The sequence below is a fragment of the Adiantum capillus-veneris genome, chromosome 2 (assembly GCF_014529385.1).
Source record: "Adiantum capillus-veneris isolate H3 chromosome 2, ASM1452938v2, whole genome shotgun sequence".
NCBI lineage: Eukaryota > Viridiplantae > Streptophyta > Polypodiopsida > Polypodiales > Pteridaceae > Adiantum > Adiantum capillus-veneris.
The window spans coordinates 169,110,818-169,134,277 of record NC_140932.1 but is presented as its reverse complement, the minus strand read 5'-3'; the positions used below and the strand labels follow the sequence as shown (position 1 = coordinate 169,134,277).

The window sequence follows — 23,460 nt, the reverse complement described above, 5'->3', positions numbered from 1 at the left end:
ATTTGACGAAGCACAAAAAATGGAAAATTGGTTGGATGCAATGCAATTTGAGTATGATGCTATTGTGAAGAATGGCACATGGTCTTTGTGTGACTTACCCCTAGCAAAAAAGCCATTGCTATAAGTGGATCTTTAAGTAAAAAAGTAAGCATGATGGTAGTGTTGATCACTATAAGGCTAAATCATGACAAAAGGGTGTGCTCAAGGGAGCATTGATTTTGATGAGACTTTTGCTCCCACTTGTCGTATGACAACCATTAGTAGCATTTGAGCATTGGCGGCTCATAATGGTTGAAATGTACATCAAATAGACATAAAGACTACATTTTTGAATGATGATTTGCATGAGGAAGTGCAAGTAGCATAGCCTCGAGGTTTTGTTCAAAAAGGAACAAAACAAGGTGTGCATGCTTAAGAAGATTTTGTATGGCTCAAAGCAAGCTCCACATGCTTGGTATAAAAAGAGTCATTCTTACTTGGCTATACATGGTTTTTAGAATAGTCCAACTCAAAAAACTTTGGGTCTCAAGTGTTCCGCGGTGATGCATTTCTAATCATTGTGCTGCTCTCACTAATCCATCCTAAATCTATCAATAATAACTTGTTATTACCATAAGTTTACTCAATTTTTTATAACTTGTCTTTGCAATAAGTTTACTCAATTTTCATAACTATGATTTTCAAGAAACACATCAATACCTTGATTTTGAAATTAAATTGCTCATTTACACACCATCACTTTGGTTGTCTATTCTAAAAATTAGATTCACTTTTCCAAAAGCTTGGTGAGCATTATTATGTGCATGTTGAATTCTTCTCCGCTATAAATTGTTTTGCGGTGCTCCAAAGTCGATGAGACGTTAGCTTGGCCTAGGGACCAAAGTCAAAAAAGTATATTTTTCTTGGTTCTGGCGAATCATCAACCAAGATTGTCCACAGACGAGAGTGCCAATCAAAGCTTATGATTAGAGGCCATTCTAGAAGATGCCTTTGACACTCAAGCTCTACTAGACTACTGGGGCTTTTGAAAAGACTCAGACTCAATGTTGGGTAATTTCAAAGCTAAACTTTAATATTTTTAGCTTAATTTTTCACTGAGCACTCCGAGCACGGAGCTCAATTTTTTGTCCACCATACTGACATAAGATCCACTCTGCAAAGTTTTCTTGCTAAAGAATATGAACCAATTACACTCTGCCTTTCCTTGTACAACGTTTTGGTGATCCAGATACTTTTGAAGCTTGCATGGAGGCAATGGCGTCCTCGTTAAAGCCGCCTGCCTGCTCGTTTGTGAAGGTTACTCGAAGATTAGAAAGCAGACAGAGCAAGCTCTATGCAAAATCATTATGGCATCAGCCTTTTGGTCTTCAGTGAAGGCCAAGCAGGATATGTTTACAGGTCGATTGCTCCGCAAGGGGCCTCGAAGAGGTGAAGCCACTTCAAGCTCCAAAGTTGCAGGACAAATTTGGCTCAGAGAATCTGCAATTTTCGGATGTTGCTGGTAGGACTGTGGCAGAGCTCAAACTGGCATCAGGTACCTCAGTACGCCTACTATTGGCAGAGGCACGGATCACATCTTACAGCTGCCGCCTTTGGCATGGTAGCTGCGAAGAAATGTTGTATACTGATGTGTCAGAAAGCTCCGTCAACGGCATTGATAGAAGTGTACATGGGGCTACTCCTCAGCAGTTTTTTGTAACTGGTGGCATGGCTCCCTCTTTAGCTCACTCTCTTGATCCTCACATTAGCCTTTGCAATAACAATCGGTCAGTACAATCGGTGGCAGTCGATCCAAAGGAGCACGTTCAGGTGTACATTGTGTATGAGAGAGAGAGAGAGAGAGAGAGAGAGAGAGAGAGAGAGAGAGAGATTTTTATCGTCTATATGAGGCCAAAGTCGGCCTATTAGTCAAATCAAGTATATATGTGTGTGTCCTCCATCTATCGGGAAAGACAAAACAGTCCAAACTGGTCCCTGGTGTATGATGGGATCTATGTGGAGGGGGATGGAGCTCTAGTACTAGGGATATGTGCATGTCTATATGCTGAGGGTAGTGCATTCATGTAGATGCATCAAGCTGGCTAGCTCCATCCTGTGCTAATAGGGGATATAAAATGTGGTAGATATCAGCCATCATCTGGGCTCATCTCTCCGTAGCAGCTGGACGAGAGAGAGAGAGAGAGAGAGAGAGAGAGAGAGAGAGAGAGAGAGAGAGAGAGAGAGAATGAATATTCTATTGATATACCAAAAGGCCAATGACACCAAAACTTACTACCATCATTTGAATGGTACAACCGTGTATAGTAAATAACTGATAAATACATTCTGTATTATACTTGAACTATTTGCCTATCCCCGAAAATACATATTAAACACTTTTTATTGTTCCTGTCACAAAGTGATGATGTGGCATATCCAACTGGAAAGGAATGGCCAAGGGGACAAGAGAAATTGAACCTAGAAGATGGCCGATGGAGCCTAAGGGGTTAGAGTTTTAAAAGAAAAAAACCTCTTGCAACTTAAATCTCAGGTGTAGTAGAATTGAAATGATGAAGATCTAGGTTTTACACTTCCACCTATCTTTTACTTCTTTTGCTTGCGTTAGTGATTGCTTTTAGCTAGAATGATGTTTCCTTCCTCTTTCCCTGAAGAGAGGGAATGAGAGAGAGAGAGAGAGAGAGAGAGAGAGAGAGAGAGAGAGAGAGAGAGAGAGAGAGAGAGAGAGAGACCCACTTGGGTCCCAACCAACCCTCTTAAGGGCCCCCCACACGGCTGTCAATGTGGTATTTGCTTTAGATTGCGTAAATGGAATGTACACACATGCATACCTCAAGTGCAGACTCTACTGACTCGAATGGAGAATGTCGCCTCAGTAACTCTTCAAGATGAAGCACCTCCGGGGTTGATTTGGTGCACCTTTCGATCCGTCTCGATGTAGAATTGCTGATGGCCACCGAGGGGTAGATTTGGGGCTGATTTGTGCTCCCGATGTGAGAGAAATGAAGGGCTGAAAAAGCAGATCTTGACGATGCCGATGATGGACAGCAATGGAAGCACTCGATGCCGGCGAGGGAATGGCTGAGGAAAGGCTCGATGGGCTTCCGAAGTACCGGACTGCAACGGAGAGGCTAGCGAATGTAGATCCGAGCCGGTTCCGGCGAGGGAAAGGGTTGAAATCTGAAAACGCTGAGGCTGATCTGTTGTAGACTATCACAAATTGTTGGCGTGTCAAGCCACTGAAGAACAGAGCCAACCTGCGGACCCCAGCCGAGGGGCTTAAACCCTAAGAAGAAGCAACAGAAGAAGTTTTCACCAACTTACAGGCCCTCGCTAAGTGGGGGCCAAATTAATGAAAGTCTTACCAAATTATGGGACCCCTGTCCGATGGGGCCCAAGTGACCCAAAGACAATCATAATAAAGTCGGACCCACCCACACACGCACAAATAGTCAATTGCATATGAAGCTGATGACGTGGCATGCCTGTACGGATGACTGCAATTTGCGCTGACGTGCTGACGTGGTACTATATAATTGCCGCAATTCACGTTGACATATTGATGTGGTTGTGCACGGATTGCCGCAATTTATACTGATAGGCTGCCGACGTGGCAGTACGGATTTCTGTGAAACACGCTGATAGCTTTTTGGACTCCATACTTTTGGGACCAGATGCTTTTAGAACTTAAATTCTTTTCATGTAAACTGCTTTTGGGCCTAGTGTCTTTAAATAAGACCCATGGGCTCTCACCCTAACAGTCTACTCGGAGGAGATGTAGAGCAGAGCAAAGCAATGGGAGTTGTACCATGTTGAAGAAATATAAAGAAATACTGAAAGGGGCGCCAGGGTTTGGGACCAGTGCTCTTTTGGGGTGGAACTCCGCTACTCCTCATTGTGCATCTCTTTCAGTTTAGTGTAGTTTGAAGTGCTTAAAGTTGTTTAGTTTGTTCTTTTTCGTTGGCACGTGCTGCCTGTCCAGTTACAGTGGTATCAGAGCTTCAGGCGTGCGCTTTTTTCAAAGCATATCGGTCGTACCAAAGAGCAGACAGAGCAAGATGGCACTTTCTTTTTTTTTGAGAATTTTTTATGAAAAATCTTCGTGTTGTTGCCCCAGAGTTACTAGCCACCCCCACCCTTAGTCCATCGTGCATCAGGCGCAGTTCCGTCTTCATGGCTCTGGCTTATGGGGCATAAGCCATGACGAACCCAAGATCCCTTGCAAGAGAAGGATCAAAGATTTTTGTTTTGAGCCACTGTTTTTCTTAGAGGCAGTGCCATGAAGTGGTGGATATCTATAGCTACCAAGCCGCACACTTCAAGGACTTGGCAAGCTTCAAGAAAACTTTTGGCCGAAGTTACATGCCTTCAAACATTTTCCTTCGGAGTGCAGCTTCTAGCAGAGTGGGGTAGCCTGAAATGCTTGCCACGAAAACCCTAGCAGATTACAACTTGAAATTTCTTGACATCTCTCAGCAGGTGCTCTTCTCAAGCCGATAACCTTGGAGGCCCAGTGTGATTGCTATATCTTGGGACTATCATCACCGCTACAAGAACACTGTCTGATCAAGCTAGTTTCGATCATTCAAGAGCTTTTGGACCACGCTGCGGTTGGTGTCACAAGACGGGCACCACGTGCCAATAGAAAAGAGCAGACTGAACAGACTTTTAGCACTTCAATAACAACTGAACTGAAAGAGAGAGACGACACGCGACACGGAGTGGTGAAATTCCACCCCAGAGAGTATTGGCCCCAAACCTTGGCGCCCCTTTCGGTATTTCTTTATATTGCATCATCAAAGTACAAGCCGGTACTCCAGACTCTGCACCTTCTCCGGGAAGCATGCAAGAGAATGAGCCCTAACCTCATATTTAAAGGCCCTAGGCCCAAAAGCAGTTTATAGTAAAAAGCCTTCAAACTCAAAAGCATCTGGTCCAAAAGCAAAGCCAAAAAGAGCGTAAATCACGGAAATCCGTACAGCCTGGCACGTCATCAGCTAGCGCAAAACGCGGAAATCCGTACAACTTGCCACGTCATCATGCCAGCGCAATCTTCAAAAATATGCCACGTCATCAATTTTTACGTGTATGTGTGTGCAGGTCCTGCTTTATTTTAATCCCGTCACTTGGGGCTCCATCGAATGGCGTCCCCATAAGTCGGTAGGACTTCTTCTGTTACTTGTTCTTCTTAGGGTTTAGGCCCCTCGGCCGGTAGCTCCGTTCTTCAGTAGGTCGACACCTCAGCAGTTTGTTACAGTTGGCTATAAATTTAGGAAGAAACCTTGTCACGTGACACATCCAACCCTATGTGTCCGTGGACAAGCTATAGCATAGCAAGGTTCAGTTCAGTCCAGTCAGTCTAGATTAGCGAGTGATCTGGCACTTTTGTGAGTTTGTTCGCAGACCGTGCATAGTGTAGATACATATCCTCTGGTTGCACACAGCATGATCATAAGCATTCCCATCAGAATCCGTTAGAATCCTTCAGGGGAATTTTCCAGTGATTTTAGCCTATTTTACCTATTTTTGACATTTTTCACTTATTATTTTTAAGTGACTTTTGTTGGAAAGTAGGTAGGGCAAATCGAGTAAGTTTGTATATAAGCAAACCTAGACTAGCACTTTCTGGCAAAAGAGGCAGCAAGAGCACACGCTCAACAGGCAACTTCTCAGCAGAACCCAAAGCCTAGCGTTTTTGCTCCACAGCAACCACCTAGTGTTTTGGACCAGATCAGCCAGCGTTTTTGCACTTCCAGATCCCTGGCGATAGAAGACTCAACAAGAGACCTAGCGTTTTGCAATTGCAGGCCATCCGGCGACAGCAGAGCCATTTTCAGCCCTAGCATTTTTTATTTGTAGATCAGCCCCAGCGTTTTGCAGATTTACTGCGACGGAACATCAAGAACCATAAGCGTTTTGAGTTTTTAGCCCTTAGACACCGCAGATCAAGTCCCGAACCTCGCAGATCTCACCTTCCCGCATCAGTTCCTTGCCACACGGTCAGTTTCCGCAAGGTTTACAGTGTCAGCCCGGAAAATGCAGATTTCAGCATCTGCGTTTTCACAACGTCGTTGTTGCATCGTCGCCATCGACATCATCACCAACATAGAGTCAGAATTCAACAGACAGAAGATTTGCAGATTTCAGCCCTTAGCGTTTTCAGATTTCAGCCCGTCTCGTCGTCGTCCTCATCGTCGGCAAGTCCAAGCATTGTAGAGATTTGTGCAATCATAAGTAGACCGCTCTCGCCATAGAGAGTGGGGCCTTCGGAGGAGGGTTTTACAATGTCCCTAGTGTCGTATTTCTCTTCGCTCTCTATCTCTCAGTCTCATACACTTTCACGCACAGTGTCCATTCACTTTGTTTGTGATCATTGCACTCTCTCACTAAAGGAACGGAAGGCTCTCCCTTCCGTAAGTAAAAGGAATCTATAAGCACAGTTCGGAGCACTCATATTGAGCAAAGTTCAAACATTCATTCTGCTATACCTAACATTGGTATCAGAGCTTTGACAGTGTTATGTATCACTCAAGGAAAGAACCACAAGAATCACAAGAATTTTTTTTTTGCTTGTTGCGGTCGCACGAACCCAAGTTCGCCACCAAAAGTACACGTCGAGGACACTTTCCCCTATGGGAAGCTTTCTAGTGAGCTGCAGGTCAATTTCAGCATCTTGTGATTTTCTGTTTTGCCACTGTTAGGTGCCTACTGCCTTATACACGCATCCCAAGGCCTTTCCGAGGCTCCCCAGGCGATTCCCTGCAGTTTAGGTGTAAAACCCTACACCTGTAGAAAAATACAGCAGGCTGTAATTCTCTGTTTTGGACCGTTTCGAGCGGAGTGAGCACGCTTACACGTGTCTCAGTTGCTCGCGCACGCAATGGGACAGTTCCCCTGTAAATCGGACAAGTTTTCACGCGAGAAAATTCTTTGTTTTCGCATTCCTTGGCAATGGAACTGTGCGTACCTGAAGGGGATTAGCAATTAGCTAATCCGGTTCTTGTACAGAAGGCTCTTGCCTTGGCAAACACGCACAAAACCCCCATAATTGTACATGTTCAATCTGAGAAGCCCAACTAGAGGGGCATTACCATATGTGCAAAGTGGAGAGAGAGAGATGCGCAAGAGCAAATCGTCGCGCTACATAGAGAAAGGGAGAAGACTAGCTTTTCATTAAAGCTGTGAGCACCTGCACCCACTACTCACGCACACTGTAGCACAAAAATCAAGTCAAATAAGCCCCCTCTCTTGAAATGGGCGCCCCCTCTTGTTGATGCTTTTGGCAGATGCATCTGGAGCCCCATGTGTCCCTTATGCTTCTTTTGAGTTAGTTTCCTAGTACCCATTGACAAGTGTAGCGGGGGCCTAAATAACTTTGAACTGAGCCTAGACACCCTTTTACTGCTTGGATTCTAGTGCCGATTGGCCCGACCAACTCGTGGTGGCCCTTCCTGATTGCGGGTGAAACTCTCGGCCATCAGCCGTTTCACAGTGGCCATACAATTCCGGCCATTTGCAACTTCAAAAAGAGGGTCCCAAAAATTAAACAAAAATCATCGGAAAGAAATCAACAACTCAAGTTAGCAATTGCCACGTCCTCGTGACACCAACTTACAGGTCCTGCCGAGTACGGGTGTCACGTGACAAGCTACAACATGATTAGGGTTCAATTAGTCCAATCAGTCTAGATTAGAAGTGATCTAGCACTTTTGTGAGTCTATTCGTAGACCGTGCATGCCCAGTCACTTAGTATAGATGCATATCCTCTGGTTGCACACAACATGATCATCAGTATTCCCACCAGAATCCATCAGATTCCATCAGGGGAATTTTCCAGTGCATTTAGCCTATTTTACCTATTTTTGGCATTTTTCACTTATTAATTTAAGTGACTTTCCAACAAAAGTAGGTAGGGAAAATTGGGTAAGAAAATATATAAGCAAACCAAAGTTAGCACTAAATGGCAGAAGAGGCAGCAGGAGCTCCACCGCTCAACAAGCAACTTCTCAAGCAAGAACCCTTGGGGGCGACTCCCTCAAGCAAGATCCCCCATTGTCCTAGCATTTTTCAACAAGGAACATCGCCAGCCATCCTCAGTCACTAGCGCTTGTATCAGCATCGTCTTTCATCGCCGGAGGTCACAGAGAAGCTAGCGTTTTTTAAAAGACCAGCATCACTAGCGTTTTTGGTTTACAACAGCCTAGCGTTTTTGGTTTCAGCCTCAGCCTTGCAGATCCGGCACATGCAGTGATTGCAGCCCTAAAAGACCATCAAGATCAGCCCCGAAAGGTAGCAGATTCAGCCCATGAAGAAGTAGCAGATTTAGCCCCAAAAAGACCTCAGTTTTCAGCCTTGAAGACCATCAGTTTTCAACCCTAAACTTGTAGATTTTCAGCGTCAAAGACCCACAGAGAACAGCCCCAAAAACAACGTTTTTGGCTCAGTCGCAGATTTCAGCCCATAGCGTTTTTGGATAGTAGTAAGAAGATTGCAGATTTCAGCCATTAGGTCGACTTCGTCATCCCCGTTGTCATCGTCGACATAGCCTAAACTTGCATCAGTTCCATGCATTCCATTTGTTCCAGGTTGTGCAATCATAAGTAGACCACTCTCGCCGACGAGAGTGGGGCCTTCGGAGGAGGGTTTTACGTCTCTGGTGTCGTATCTCTCTTCTTTCTCTATCTCTCAATCTCATACACTTGCACGCACAGTGTCCATTGACTTTGTTTGTGATCATAGCATTCTCTCATTAAGAACGGAAGGCTCTCTCTTCCATAAGAACAAAAGGAACCTTGAGCACAGTTCGGAGTACTCATCTTGAGCAAAGTGCAAACATTCATTCCGCTGCACCTAACATTGGTATCAGAGCTTTGGTAGTGTTCTGAATAACTCAAGGAAAGAACCACAAGAATCACAAGAATTTTTTTTGCTTGTTGCGATCGCACGAACCCAAGTTCGCTTGGACGTGTCGATTCCTAATCGTGTTTTTTAAGGGTGACAGGAATCCAGGAAAGAAGGGCTTGTCCAGCCTCCCCTTGTGCCTCTTTTCACTCATTGAGAGCGGACCGTGCACTTAGCGGCCGGCCAATCGACGTGAGGTGGGAAAAAGCAACCTTGGTGTGAGCGCAAGGCCGCAAAGGGGTGCGCCCACGGAAAGGAGTAGAACTCGGGTGAAGAGAAGATCCTTCTCAAACGCGGTTTGCAAGCGAAAGAAAACCTCAAGAACCCAAGACCCTCAAGAACCCAAGAACCCAAGTTCCTCGTGAACTTAAGAACCCAAGATCCCCAAGAACCCAAGTTCCTCGTGAACTTAAGAACCCAAGACCACAAGAACCCACAAGAACCGACGACTTCAGAATGGTCATCACTCGAAGCGGAATAGATACTTTGCTTGGAGGTGATGAGCATGAGAGAGGCGAAGAAGAATTTTCCCCACCAGGAGGTTTTTCTGACCTTCCCCATCTATGTCAAGGATTGCACTAACTCCTATGGAGGCTTTCCACAAGATGTTTATGGAAAGGAAGTTAGAACGTGAAGCAAGAAATGCAGAAAGAATGGCAGAAATGGAACGCAGACATGCAGAAAGAAGAGCAGAAATAGAGCGCAGACACCAAGAAAGAATTGCAGCCGCCGTCAAAGGAAAGAGCGACCAATACAGGGAAGAGTTCTTGCGACTCGTTTCTCAAGCTCAGGCACAGATGCAAGAGATTCAAGAAAAGGAGACTCTCTCAGTCTCTTCTTCTCCAAAGCATGACACACAGGATTTGCATGATTGTGAGAAGCATGATGATTTGAATGACAATGATTTGCATGATGATGATTTGATTGACAATGATAAGCATGATGATTTGCATGATCAAGTTGTGATTTCTCACAAGCATGATGATTTGCATGATCAAGATGTGATTTCTCACAAGCATGATGAGTTGCATGAAGCTGATGTGATTGTTCACAAGGATGATGTGTTAGTGGATGCTTTTTCTAGCGAAGCTAACCTCGTTGTAGATTCGATTAATCACGAAGAACCGATCTTGGCTTTCGAGTCGAGGTCCAAAGAACCCCCACAGGACTATTCGATCATTCAGGAAGAACCGATCTTGGCTCTCGAGCCTAGGTCCAAAGAACCCTCACAGGAAGTATTATGTATTCGCATGATTGATACGCACGCATTGTTCGAGTGTTTCATTCGTGATCGTTTCCTATATTTTAGTCAGCGTCTTTATGTGATCCCTTTTCCTAGGCATGACATATTGTACGTTGAGCACGTTGACTCATGAATGAGCACGAATGTATGCGGATTGTTCATGAAAAGCTGAAAAGTATACATTCAAGGAAGTCACATTCCATGTCTCTTCCTTTGCATGACACATTCGTAGAACGAGCACATGAAAGTATGAGCACGAAGCATGGGCATTTCCGTTGTGAATTGGCACCGTTGATTGCTCTAGATCAAAAGAGAAAGATTCGATCTCATTGTTTGCATGTGTTTGATGAACGGTTTGTCACTCCATCTATTTGTTTATCTACATTGCATGCACAGTCTTTGAGGAAGACACGATTTTTTCCACTCACTTTACATGGAATAGATATGTTCATGGTTGTGTGTTGGAAATGGTTTCAGGGATTTTCAGCCACGGAGATTCTTGAAGAAGAAAGAAGCATGACTCTCGACGAAGTTGAAGCATCGAAGGAAACTCAAAAAACTTTGTGTCGCTTTCGGCGCGGCCCAAAGAAGCAAGCGTTGCAGACCTTTATGAAGTTCAAGTACCGCACGACCCACACATCAGAGTGGGCCGGTGAAGAGTCCCTTCCAGGATTCCGGATGTTGTTGGCGATCTCCCTCGACGCCATACAGTTCGGTACCAGTACCTCACTTTGAAAAGGAGGGGATGTCATGTGACACATCCAGCCCTATGTGTCCGTGGACAAGCTACAGCATGATCAGGGTTCAATCAGTCTAGATTAGAAGTGATCTGGTACTTTTGTGAGTCTATTCGTAGACCGTGCATGCCCCGTCACTTAGTATAGATGCATATCCGTTGGTTGCACACAGCATGATCATCAGTATTCCCATTAGAATCCATCAGATTCCATCAGGGAAATTTTCCAGTGCATTTACCCTATTTTATCTATTTTTTGCATTTTTCGCTTATTAATTTAAGTGACTTTCCAACAAAAGTAGGTAGGGCAAATTGGGTAAGAAAATATATAAGCAAACCAAAGTTGACACTAAATGGTAGAAGAGGTAGCAGGAGCTCCACCGCTCAACATGCAACTTCTCAAGCAAGAACCCTTGGGGGCGACTCCCTCAAGCAAGATCCCCCGGGCTCCATTGTCCTAGCGTTTTTCAACAAGGAACATCGCCATCCTCAGTCACTAGTGCTTGCATCAGCATCGTCTTTCATTGCCGGAGGTCACAGAGAAGCTAGTGTTTTTGGAAAAACCAGCATCACTAGCGTTTTTGGTTTACAACAGCCCAACGTTTTTGGTTTCAGCCTCAGCCTTGCAGATCCGGCACATGCAGTGATTGCAGCCCTAAAAGACCATCAAGATCAGCCCCGAAAGGTAGCAGATTCAGCCCAAGAAAGACCTCAATTTTCAGCCTTGAAGATCATCAGTTTTCAACCCTAAACCTGCAGATTTTCAGCGTCAAAGACCCACAGAAAACAGCCCCAAAAACAGCGTTTTTGCCTCAGTCGCAGATTTCAGCCCATAGCGTTTTTGGACAGCAGACAGTAGGAAGATTACAGAATTCAGCCATTAGGTTGACTTCGTCATCCCCATCGTCATCGTCGACATAGCCTAAACTTGCATCAGTCCCATGCATTCCATTTGTACCAGATTGTGGAATCATAAGTAGACCACTCTCGCCGATGAGAGTGGAGCCTTCGGAAGAGGGTTTTACAAGGTCTCTGGTGTTGTATCTCTCTTCTCTCTCTATCTCTCAGTCTCATACACTTGCACGCACAGTGCCCATTCACTTTGTTTATGATCATAGCATTTTCTCATTAAGAATGGAAGGCTCTCTCTTCCATAAGAACAAAAGGAACCTTGAGCACAGTTCGGAGCACTCATCTTGAGCAAAGCGCAAACATTCATTCCGCTGCACCTAACAACGGGGCAAATAAATAAAAGTCAACCAACTTATGGGAACCCCGTCTGATGGGGCCCAATCGACCCAAAGACAGTTAAAAGTAAGCCAGACCCACCCACACACACAAAGTCAATTGCGTATGAAGCCAATGATGTGGCAGACTTGTACGGATAGCCCGCAATTTGCGTTGACATGCTGACTAACACTGTACAGATTGTTGCAATTCGTGCTAACATGGTGACGCAGCACTGTATGGACTGCCACAATTCTCGCTGACAGGCTACTGACGTGGCGGTATGGATTTATGTGAGACGTGCTGACAGTTTTTTGGACTCCACCCTTTTGAGACCAGATGCTTTTAGAATTTGGATGCTTTTCGCTTTTGGGCCTAGGGCCTTTAAATAAGACCCATGGGTTCTCACTCTAGCAGTCTACCCGCGGGAGATGCAGAGCAGAGCCATGGGAGTTGTACCATGTTGAAGAAATATAAAGAAACACTTGTAATGTGCAGTGGAAATGTTAAGGATATAGCTCGGATCTAGTACTCCACACAAACACAAGGTTACTTTACTTCACTTGGAAAGAGAAACTGAACCGAACACAATGAAGGAGAGAGAGAGAGAGAGAGAGAGAGAGAGAGAGAGAGAGGAAGGGACGGCACCGGATGTCGGGTCCCAACCATCCTCAAGGGCCCCCTTGCTCTGTTGCCAGAGTGTGAGGATTAGTGGTGCTAATCCTATATTTAAAACTAAAACTTCATACTTAAGATCGAACTGAGACTCAAGAGACTGAATGTGTATTGATTGATTGATTGAATGCTTGAATGAATGAATAAAAACTGAGCACAATAGGCTCCTTATATAGGAGACGAAGAGACACAAATGAAAAGACAGGTCTCATGGTGAAGAGACATGACTTTAGACGTAAAGACACATCCTTTCGGCAAAGAGCTGCAATCATTGGACGAAGAGTCGCAACAGTAGAGCGAAGGGTTGTGACAAGTCGTCGAATGAGTGTGGCTTTTGGCGAAGAGGCATGTCTCTTGAGCGAAGGGTCGTGACCATCCAAGCGTAGGGGTTCTCCTTGGCATAGCACTTTGTGTATCTGCAACTAGGAGTAGATGTAATACTGTAACATAGTCACAATCATGACATTCCCTCTCATTTAAAATGAGAGCCTCGGTTAAAGGAATGACTTTTGATGTTGATAGAACTCTGGAAAAGCATTGAATCTTCGAAAATCTTCAGTCTTTGACTGCTAGTGCAATTCAAACCCGCATGCAGTTTTAGGAGTTGGGGGGCTCAATGGCCGCTATAGTTCTTAAACGAAGCGTTTTTTAAGCCCTTGATGGGCTAGCCCACCCAATGATGGAGCATCAATAGAGCTAGTCGGCTGCAATTCCAAATTCCTCTTCGGGGTGACCTGTGGTCTTGTCTGATAGAGCTGATCCAAGCCTGTGTTATCATTGTCTGCTTCACAAATGACCTCCTCCATCGTTGTCAGAATAGCGTGCGGAAGCATAGATGTGACACACATTCGGCACTGGACATGCACGAGAGAGAGAGAGAGAGAGAGAGAGAGAGAGAGAGAGAGAGAGAGAGAGAGAGAGCTCCAATCAACTCTGATCAGTTAGATACAAAGTAAGAGGCCCAAGGCCCTTATATATTTCCCACAGAAAGTTGCCCTATGCAACTCAAATAAATTATGTCAAATACATTGAGGCTCCCTTTAACAAGATTCTCCCCTTTTTTTCTTTTGTACTGTTTACCTTCTTGCTAGGGGAGATGTAGCACATTAGACAATTTCAAAACTCATAGAAGGATCTTTTCAACACAAAAAAATAAAAATAAAATAATATGAATTATTGCTGATGACTTTATATTGTTATTAAGTGGCAAAGACTATCATGTGAATCTCAAAGCTGCTCATAGGATGCAAATACTAGAGTTGTTCTATGTCTCAACTTAAAATTGTTTCATTGCGTGTGTGTTGCCATTATTCTTGCAGTCTGAGGGTTTCTACTGTGTTCTCTTCCTCTCTGGGTTAGTGATTTACAAAAGGTACATGGTTGAACCCATGCAGGTGACTCTAAGGTGTGCCAATGAAAATCGAGATGACTGTCACTTCAAGCTACATAACATTATTACCCTTACTAATCAAGGACTTGCATCTACTCTTACGCTCACTAATAAGGACAGAAGACCTTTGAGGTTTACTGCTTCTGTCTCAACAGCATTCGCAATCAGGTCTTCGCAAGCAGTTTGTTGTGTCGGATTGGATGGTTGCGAGTATTTTAGTCCAAGTGAAGCTGCTCTAAAGGCTGCTCAAGGCAATCAAAATGGGTCTTTCTTTGAGAAGCTGAAAAGGTTTGTGGTCCCATTTCAGTAGGATAAATCTAAACAGTCCGAGACACCGAACGGCATAAGTGAGGTGCAAAAACACAGTGAAGGCAACTCAAATGAAGATCAGATGCACTGGTTTACGGAGAAACCTGGGGAAATTATTTCTGTCACCAATGGAGTACATAAAGTCTACTCCAATCCTCCAAATAAGATGCGAATAACAGATGAGGTAAGAGTTTGATGTTTGTGGTACTGTCAAGGCTTCAGTACGGATTGACTCATGTACCTTTTGTTGGATGTATTGCAAATTCTTATGCTTTGTCTTTAGATTGGGCAAAGCAAAAGAGTTGCTTATTAGATAGTGTATCCATGTTACATATGAAAATCCTGAACAGATATATTATTGCATTGTTTTATTGAATCAAAGCATTGAAAAATTTGTTTTCACTCAACGTAGATAACTCTCGTCAATATCAGTGATCTCCATTTGCTTGAAGTGTATGTTTAATTATCAAAGCTTGTGTGTTTCTGTTTATGATGGTCAGAAATAGAGCTCAAGCTTTCATAAGCTATGATATGTACAAAGTTTAGGCTTTTTAGACCAGTGTGAGTTTGTGCAAGGTACACAATGCAGATCAGGCAGCTATTATACCGATATCTGTTTAGTGTATCAGTTATGCCATTTGGGGCATACCATTGGATGTAAGAACACCTTGAAGAGACAGAATTGTTGTATAAGTGATTTTACTCATGGCAATGTGGTGTGCTAGTGTTCTAGGGTCCCGTTTCTTGTGGGTGTATCGCCCATCCCCTAGAAATGGAGTTAGAATAGTAGTGTAATTCATTGCTAGCCACCTTATCTGTGTTTCCATCACCCCTATTGGGGCATTTTCTCTTGGACTTCATTGCTCTTTGACATCTTGGCTCGGCTTTATAGGCAAAATAGTATTTTAAAGATGCTTAGTCTGCCTTTTGCTGAATTGTGGGGCACAAGTAAGGCTCTAGGGATGGAACTCCGATGTTCCATGTGGACTCTCCTCTTCTGTCTCTCTCTATCCAAGTTCTGTTATTTGCAATTTTTATTTGTGTGTTGCGACTGATTTCTCGCTTGGAGTGTCCAAGCCTGTAACAGTGATATCAAAGCTCAGACGATTCTTCTTCTCTGAAGGATCCGATCCTTTTCTGCAGCACATGGGTTCTTGCAATGAATCCGATAGAGACAACACTCCTCTAACTCTTAGTCTACAGGGAGATGAAGAAAAGCAAAGTCCCAGCACGGGATTTCACGAGATTGTGACAAACACTAACCTTATATGTTGGTTTCCTTCCTTTGATTTTTATTTAATTTTTGGGACTCTTTTTGAAATCACTATACCCGAACATTGCATGGCCAGTGTGAAACGATTGATGGCCGAGAGTTTCACCCGCAAGAGTCAAGGCTAGGCAGCCACGAGACGACTGAGCCGATCAACACTGAAATCTGACTAGTAAAAGGGAGGCTAGGCTCAGTTAGTCATTTGGGGCCCTTGGCGAGACTTCGTAAGCTGGTGGGTACTAGGAATTTAAACCAAATGGACAAAATGGACACTTGGCAGTCTGTGAGCCATTTGCACGGACACCTCAGCAAGGGGAGCGCCCAAAATCGATTTCAACAAGAGAAGAGGTTGATTTAAGTTCATTGTGAGCTATTGTGTATGTGTGAGTAGAGTGTGCAGGTGATCACAACTTTAATGGAAAGCTTGGCTTCTCCTCTGTCTTATGTAGCACAACGATTCCGCTCTCGTGCACCTCTCTCCCGTTTTGAATACAGAATCGTGATGCCGAGCTCAAGGGCTATTCATCTGGCGAAATTTATGCTTGATTACCGAGGCAAGAGCCTCTTGCACAGGTATCGGATTAGCTAACTGCTAATCTAGAGCAAGTACAGGTTGATTTAGAGAGATTTCTCGCAAGAAATCTCATTTAAATCAAAGAGCAAGTAGCCCTACACCTGCAGGATCTCAATGGCTACCTACAGGTGCGTTCGGCACGCAAAACGTAGCTCAAAACAGAGAATTATAGGTTGCTGTAATTTTTGCAGGCTTAGGGTTTTGACCCTTTTTTATGCCTAAAAGTCCAAGGAGCTTCGGGGAAGCTAGGGAACTGCTAAATAGGTGTTCTAGTGCATTTCAAAGGCTAAAAACAGAGAATTCAGCGTGCTGTATTTTCTCGCCAGGTATGTAAAAGCGCTCTAATGTGCGTAGAAAGGCATTTGCTACATGGCGATTTTGTCTCTGAAGCCTTCTATTGTCGTTATGCTGCCGAAATTTGACTAGAGTAGGAAATCTGCAGCCCAATAAAAGTGGGACAGCTTGTAGAAGATTACAGGTTTTCCTCCAAGTTCAATTGGAATAAAGAAATACCAAAAGGGGCGCCAAGCTTTGGGGCCAACAAGGTGTCATTGTCTACTTAGGAGCACTATAGCTACCAAGTTGTGGATTCCAGTCACGCTATTCGTGAAATTACTTTGTGTCATAAAGTACAGGTAAAGTTAAACACGTATAGATTGGGTGAAAGCCTAATTTTACCGCCCTTTAGTAAGGTTACAGGCCGGTTTCATGGTTCCCATCACGTTCCCCAGGCACCAACCTGCGTGGTTCGAAGGTTTTCTAGCATACAACGGAACGCTGCCCCAGACAACGGCCTACGTTGTTCCGAGGTTTTCAAACATAGAACGGAACGCTCCCCAAGCATCGGCCTACGTCGTTCCGAGGTTCAAACAATACCAAAACAGTATTTTCACTTCTCCACCCGGGAGTAAAATCATGAATCAATGGTAGTAAAACCAAAGTCAAACATTTCAAATTGGTACCAAAACATGTTCAAAACCGATACCATCCATTTCAAACAAATTCCAAGAAGATCACCAAACAAGTTCTCAAACATTTTTCAAACTTAAAAAGCATTCTCAACATCAGTCGAGCTCAAAAAGTCGAATGACTTTCCGTCCTAAAACCTGCACCAAAAATTAGGGTTAGGTTCATTCCATAAGGTCGTAGCCGAGCACAGCATGGTCCATCAGCTCTTGGACAGACAGTGTTTTCTTTGGCGGCGATGGTAGTCCCAAGATAGCAATCACACTGGACCTCCAAGGTCATCTGCTCGTGAAGAGACATCTACAAAGAGATGTGGAGGAATTTTAAGTTATAATCTGCTAGGGTTTCCATGGCAAGCATTTCAAGATATCCCACTCTGCCAGAAGTTGCACTCCAAAGGAAGATGTCAGAAACCATATAACTTTGGGCAAAGTTTTTCTTGAAAGCTTGCCAAGTCCTTGGAAGTGTGCAGCTTGGTAGCCATAGACATCAACATCTGCTTGGCACTGCTTTTGAGAAAAATAGTGACTCGAAACAAATCTTAAGTCCTCTTGCAAGTGATGTTTTTGGCTTATGCCCTGTAAGACATGAGCGGTGAAGACGGAAGCGCGCCTGATGTGCGATTTATGAAGGGTAGGAGTGGTGAATAAGTGCGGGGTCGAGGGCCGAAGATACTTCAAATAAATAAGCCCAGGGTCGGGGGCCGAAGATACTTAAAATAAAATTCCATCAGTCTTTGGTTTTCTTTGTCTCCTCTTTGGTAGGACCGGGATGCTTTCAGAGAAGCACACGATTGATGCTCTAATACCGTTGTCACAAGACGGGCACCGTGTGCCAATAGAAAAGAACAGATTGAACAACTTTAAGCACTACAAATAACAACTGAACTGAAAAAGAGAGATGACACGCGACATGGAGTGGCGGAATTCCACCCCAGAGAGTATTGGCCCCAAACCTTGGCGCCCCTTTCAGTATTTCTTTATATCGCATCAACTCAGTACAAGCCGGTACTCCAGACTTTGCACCTTCTCTAGGAGGCATGCCAAAGAATGAGCCCTTAGCACATATTTAAAGGCCTTTGGCCTATGAAAAGCAGTTTACATGAAAAGCCTTCAAACTCAAAAAGCTTCTGGTTCAAAAGCAATGCCAAAAGGCTGCCATCGTAAATCACGGAAATCCGTACATTTGCCACGTCAAGAGTCAGCGCAAAACGTGGAGATCCGTACAGTCTGCCACGTTATCAACCATCAAAAAATCTGCAGTGTTCGTACAACTGCCACGTCATCAGCTCATGCGCAAGCCTTTGTGTGTAGGTCCTGCTTTATTTTAATCCGTTATGTCCCTTGGGGCCCCCTCGGACGGGGTCCCCATAAGTTGGTAGGACTTCTTCTTCTGTTACTTGTTCTTCTTAGGGTATAGGCCCCTTGGCCGACATCTGCAAGTTGGCTCCATTCTTCAGGGCTTTGACACGTCAGCAGTTCGTGACAGCTTCTTGATCTTTCACTTTGCCCCAAGCTCGGCAAAGTTCTTTACTTTCATCAATCGTGCTTGGGTGAGTATCCATGCAATTTGGAACCAGTCCTGCTTTCATCTTGCCTTTTCTACCATGTTCCTCAGTTGCTCTTGAACTCTCTGACCTGTCTTCATTCTGTTCTTGCTGTGCCTTTTTAGGGCACTTCGTGGAGACGTGCCCATGTTCCCCGCATCCAAAACACTTCCCCTCTTTGATGTAGTTGGCCCTCTCTCGAAGAGTGAGTCGGGGTCGTGAATCCTTGTCTTTCTTTTCTTGGGAACTCTTCCTCTTTCTACTTACATTATTAGAAGTCTGTTGGGTTCTCCGATCTCATCAGTGGGGTAAGTCAGATTGCTCGAATGTGTGGCAAAACCCCGTTTCGCATGACCCATCAATTCTTGAATAGAATTTGACTTTTGTTCCAAGCAGTAGTCTCGGATCTGTGTAGGAAGTTCGCAACAAAACCGCTCAATCTGTTCTTTGAACGAGACCTTCTTAAATGAAGAGGCTGGTAGAAAAGAGCTCCGAAATCTATCGCAATAAGCGTCCAAAGAATCTCCCTTGGTCATTCGAAGATGATTTCAAGCAGTTCGTATATCTCGTTCATACTCCCGAGTCAGCCAAGAAGAAATTAAAAGCCTCTTAAACTTCAACCATTTAACTGGAGCTTCCTTTCTCAATAGAAGGGTGGACCACCATGTTCGAGCATTTCCCTTGAAGAAAGATGTAGCCCTCCGAATCTTGGAGTGCTCTGAGTAATGCCCTCTAGAGAAAGCTATATCAAACTGCTGTATGAAGGCCAAAGCCCTTGGGAGCATCTCGAAATCCAGAAAAAGAGTCAAACTTAATTGATTGTCCACCTTCTTTGAATTCTCTTACTTTCTTGCTTTTATCTTCGAGGAAGTCATATTGGTTGGCTTTATGGAAATGCTTCTTCTTTGCATAAAACATGTGATCGTCGGAGTCCAAACTGTCTGAGGAGGAGTCCCCTATAGGACTGTCAAAAACTGGGCGAAATTTACGCTTCTTCGCCTTTTTCTTGCCCTTTTCAAAGCTTTGCTTTTTGCTTCGCTTTTTGCCTTTTCTGTCTTCTTCGCTCAAGTCAGGAGAGCTAGGACTGTCAGAAGAAGAAGAACCTGGGTAGTCCTTCAAATCGTACATGCTTCTTCTGCTTTCTCGCCGATGCAAAAGAAGATTGATGACCCAAACAACCCGGGAAGTCCATTCCTTTCTTATGCTTTTTATCGTGCTTTTTGGATTTTTTGTTTGCGTCCAAAAGTCGGCTAATCTGTGTGTGAACCACCTCTTCTAATTCTTGCTTTGTAAACATCCTTGGAGAAGGAGGTTTCTTGAGTGCCTGTTTGATGGGTGGCTTTGTGGCCTTCTGCCACCACTGGGTGTGTACTTCTGCGAGGGATTGTTGGGGCAAAATTTTGCAAATTTTGGATCCTTCGCAATTTTAATCATCTGCTTTGTTGCCTCGTCAACCAATTGTCGATGTCCCATCTCTTCAATCTCGAACTGAGTAGGCCGAGGTGGGCCGTACTCTTCCTCTGATTGCTCATAGAATCTTCTCCGTGATCTTCTCCCGCATTCGCAGATGCAGAAGAAGTCGATTGATTTCTGTTGGAATCCACAAGTGCCGCAAGTAAAGGATCGGATTTTCCGGTAGAAGAGAAATGGGCCGCGCTTTGATACCACTGTAACAAACTTGGACACATCAAGTCAAGATTCTACCGCGACATAACAGAGATCACTTCGAGACAATTTACAATCCACAATTAGGTCGACACGGCCAGGCGTAGTTCCGTGCCAAGAGGTATTGGTCCCAAAGACCCCCTTTCCATATTTCTTTTTGTATTAATCTGTGTTCAAAGTACAAGAGAGTGGGTAGGTGCTCACTCTCAGACTCTGCGTCCAAATGCTCTGAGAAGTGAGGCCTTGCCCACTTATTTGAAGGTAAGGGATGCCCAAAAGCAAAGCCCCAAAAGCACTAACTCAAAAGGAGTTAGTGTTCAAAATCAACTTGGCGTCAAAGTCTGCAAAAAGCTGTCAGTGCAATTTCCGGCAAGCCGTACGAACAGTCAGCGCGAATTGCGGAGATCCATACAGTCAGCGCTATATGTGGGATTCTGTATGCCAGCCATTTGCTTTAAGTTCCTTGTGTCCTTAGGGGTCCCCTCGTCACTTAGCCATAAGTTAGGACAACTTAGGGAGGTACCACGTCACCAGTTTGTGACAACTCGCCTGCTTGATCACTTAGAATACCTTTCCTAGTGATATGACTTCAAATTTGGCCATGACTTGATCGCTTCAACTTTTGCAGGATCCATTCTGACACCATCCTTTGAGACAATGTGTCCCAGAAAGTGAATCTCTTCCAGAAAAAACTCACTTTTCTTTGCATTGATGAACAACCTATGACTGCGTAGCTCTTTGAACACAATGGCCAAGTGATGCCTATGCTCCTCTTCATTCTTTGAGTAGACTATCATGTCATCAAAGAATGTACCAACAAACTGCTGGTGTGGACGGAAAATTCTGTCCATCATCCTATTGAACGTAGCAGGACCATTTGTGAGACCAAAGGGCATCACTAAAAATTCGTAAAGGCCAAACGTTGTTCTAAAAGCAGTCTTGTGCACATCCTCTGATCTAATGCGGATCTGATGGTACCCACTCTTTAGATCTATCCGCTAAACATAGCTGCTCCTCCTAATTTGTCCATAATATCATCAATTCTAGGTATAGGGAACCTATTCTTGATGGTATTCTTGTTCAGTGCACGGTAGTCGATGCACATACGCCATGAGCCATCCTTTTTCTGCACCAACAACACTGGAGAACAGAATGGAGATGAACTGGGCTGAATCAGCCCCTTTTCTAACAACTCCTGTACTTGGCCCATTATCTCTTTCTGCTGAGCCGCACTAACCCTGTACGGAGGCTTATTTGGTGGGCTACTGCCTGGCACCAAATCTATCGCATGGTCCTCGGGTCTCTCTGGCGGTAATTGAGACGGTAATGAATCGGAAAAAACAGTCACTATACTGTTGTAAAAACATTGACCTTTCTTTATCTAGCACAGATAAATTTGATTCATCACAATCTGACACTTCACGTGCAAAAACCAAGTACGCAGAAAGATGCTTTTTCATTACAGAAGTAATAGCAGAAGCTGATACAGTAGGAATAGACTCCCCTTTAAGCTTTACATCCAGAATGTGAGTCTTTCCCCTGCTCTGTACAGTGATCTTTTTGTTGTAGGCATCCATGATTCCCTGTACACGAAACAACCAAGGAATACCTAACAACACATCACATCCGTCCAGTGGCATGATGTAAAATTCTTCAGCATCTACATAGGACTGGATATGTAGACGCAACTTTCCAATGATGGGTGTCACAGCCTCTGTATGGCCAGGACATGCCAAACCTGCCTCTGCTGTATACCCCATCTCTTCAGGTCTGATTCCCAACTTTGAAGCCAATTCTGGGGAAATAAAGTTGGCTTTGGCACCTGGATCAAAGAAGATAAGCACTGTTTGATCCCTGACCTTTCCCCATGCTCTGCAAAGCTCACTTGCATCTGAATTTGGCTTGTCGCCCACCATATCTGGCACTAGACCGGCCATGGGCTTCTTTCCTTTCCTGTCTTCCTTGTCATCAGAATCAGCTGGCCTTTTCTTTGTAGGACAATAGTAAGCAATGTGGCCAGGCTGCTCACATATAAAGCATTCGTTCTCTGTCCTCAGGACCTTCTTTTGCTCTTCAGACTTGCGAGGAAAACGTCTTTTCCATTTCTTCGCTGGTCCCTTTTCTGATTCAGCCGAAGCTTTATCTTTCCCTGCGTTGGCTGACTCCTGAGTCCCTTTAGGAGCCTCATTGGGAATGTGCTTCTTGGCTGAATTTTTCTTGCCTGATCCTGCCTTGACGCCAGTGTTAAATTCACAATCTTCTCCCTTGAGCAAACCATTGCCAGTGTTTGCTACCTCGATGAGCTGCGTCAAAGTAGTGACTTTTGTCTTCGTGCAGTATTTTCTCAATCCTTTGGGTAGGCCACAACAATATTTTTCAATCTGTTCTGTCAATGGCACAAACCTATAGGAAGTTACTGGAAGTAGAGCTTTCCAAAACTTCCGATTGTAATCATCCAGATTTCTGCAAGTGGCAGCATTTAGCTGGTGCCATTCTGTCATGACATCTGCTTCGAAATCATCAGATAACCATGCTGCTGCAAAAATCTGCTTGAAGTAAATCCATGTGGACGGAGCTTGCCCTTGAAGCAATAAAGTTGTCCACCATTGTCCCGCATTCCCTGTCAAGAAAGTGGCTGCCTTGCGGACCTTTGAAGCCTCTGTAAAGTTTCCCCCTGCATAGGCCTTGTCAAACTGTTGGAGGAATGAAAGAGCCTTCTTCCTATCATCAAACCCTGTAAAGGTCGTGAATGTCACACCTTTGCCACCTTCTTTGTACGGAGTTGGCCTCTCAAGCGGTGTTAAATTGTCATATGGAAGTGACTGAAACATGGGAACACTATTAGGGTTCATCTGTGTTCCTTGGCCGCTATTAACTTGACCTGGAAATGCCATATTTGGCTGCTGATTTGTAATTCCAGCCATACCAAAATTTGCTTGTGGCATCCCAAATTGGCCTTGA

The 23,460-nt window shown here is 44.3% G+C and overlaps 2 pseudogenes across 1 annotated transcript in view; both read left to right on the top strand.

Moving 5' to 3' along the window:
• Nucleotides 1-1,102: 1,102 nt before the first annotated feature.
• LOC147464051 (uncharacterized) overlaps nucleotides 1,103-23,460 on the top strand; it is a 32,231-nt pseudogene continuing 9,873 nt past the window's right edge. Inside the window, exon 1 of the transcript XR_015185571.1 lies at nucleotides 1,103-1,809. The product of XR_015185571.1 is annotated as an uncharacterized LOC147464051 (transcript). The remainder of the gene's footprint in view (nucleotides 1,810-23,460) is intronic.
• LOC147464052 (uncharacterized) lies at nucleotides 14,156-14,878 on the top strand (annotated as a pseudogene).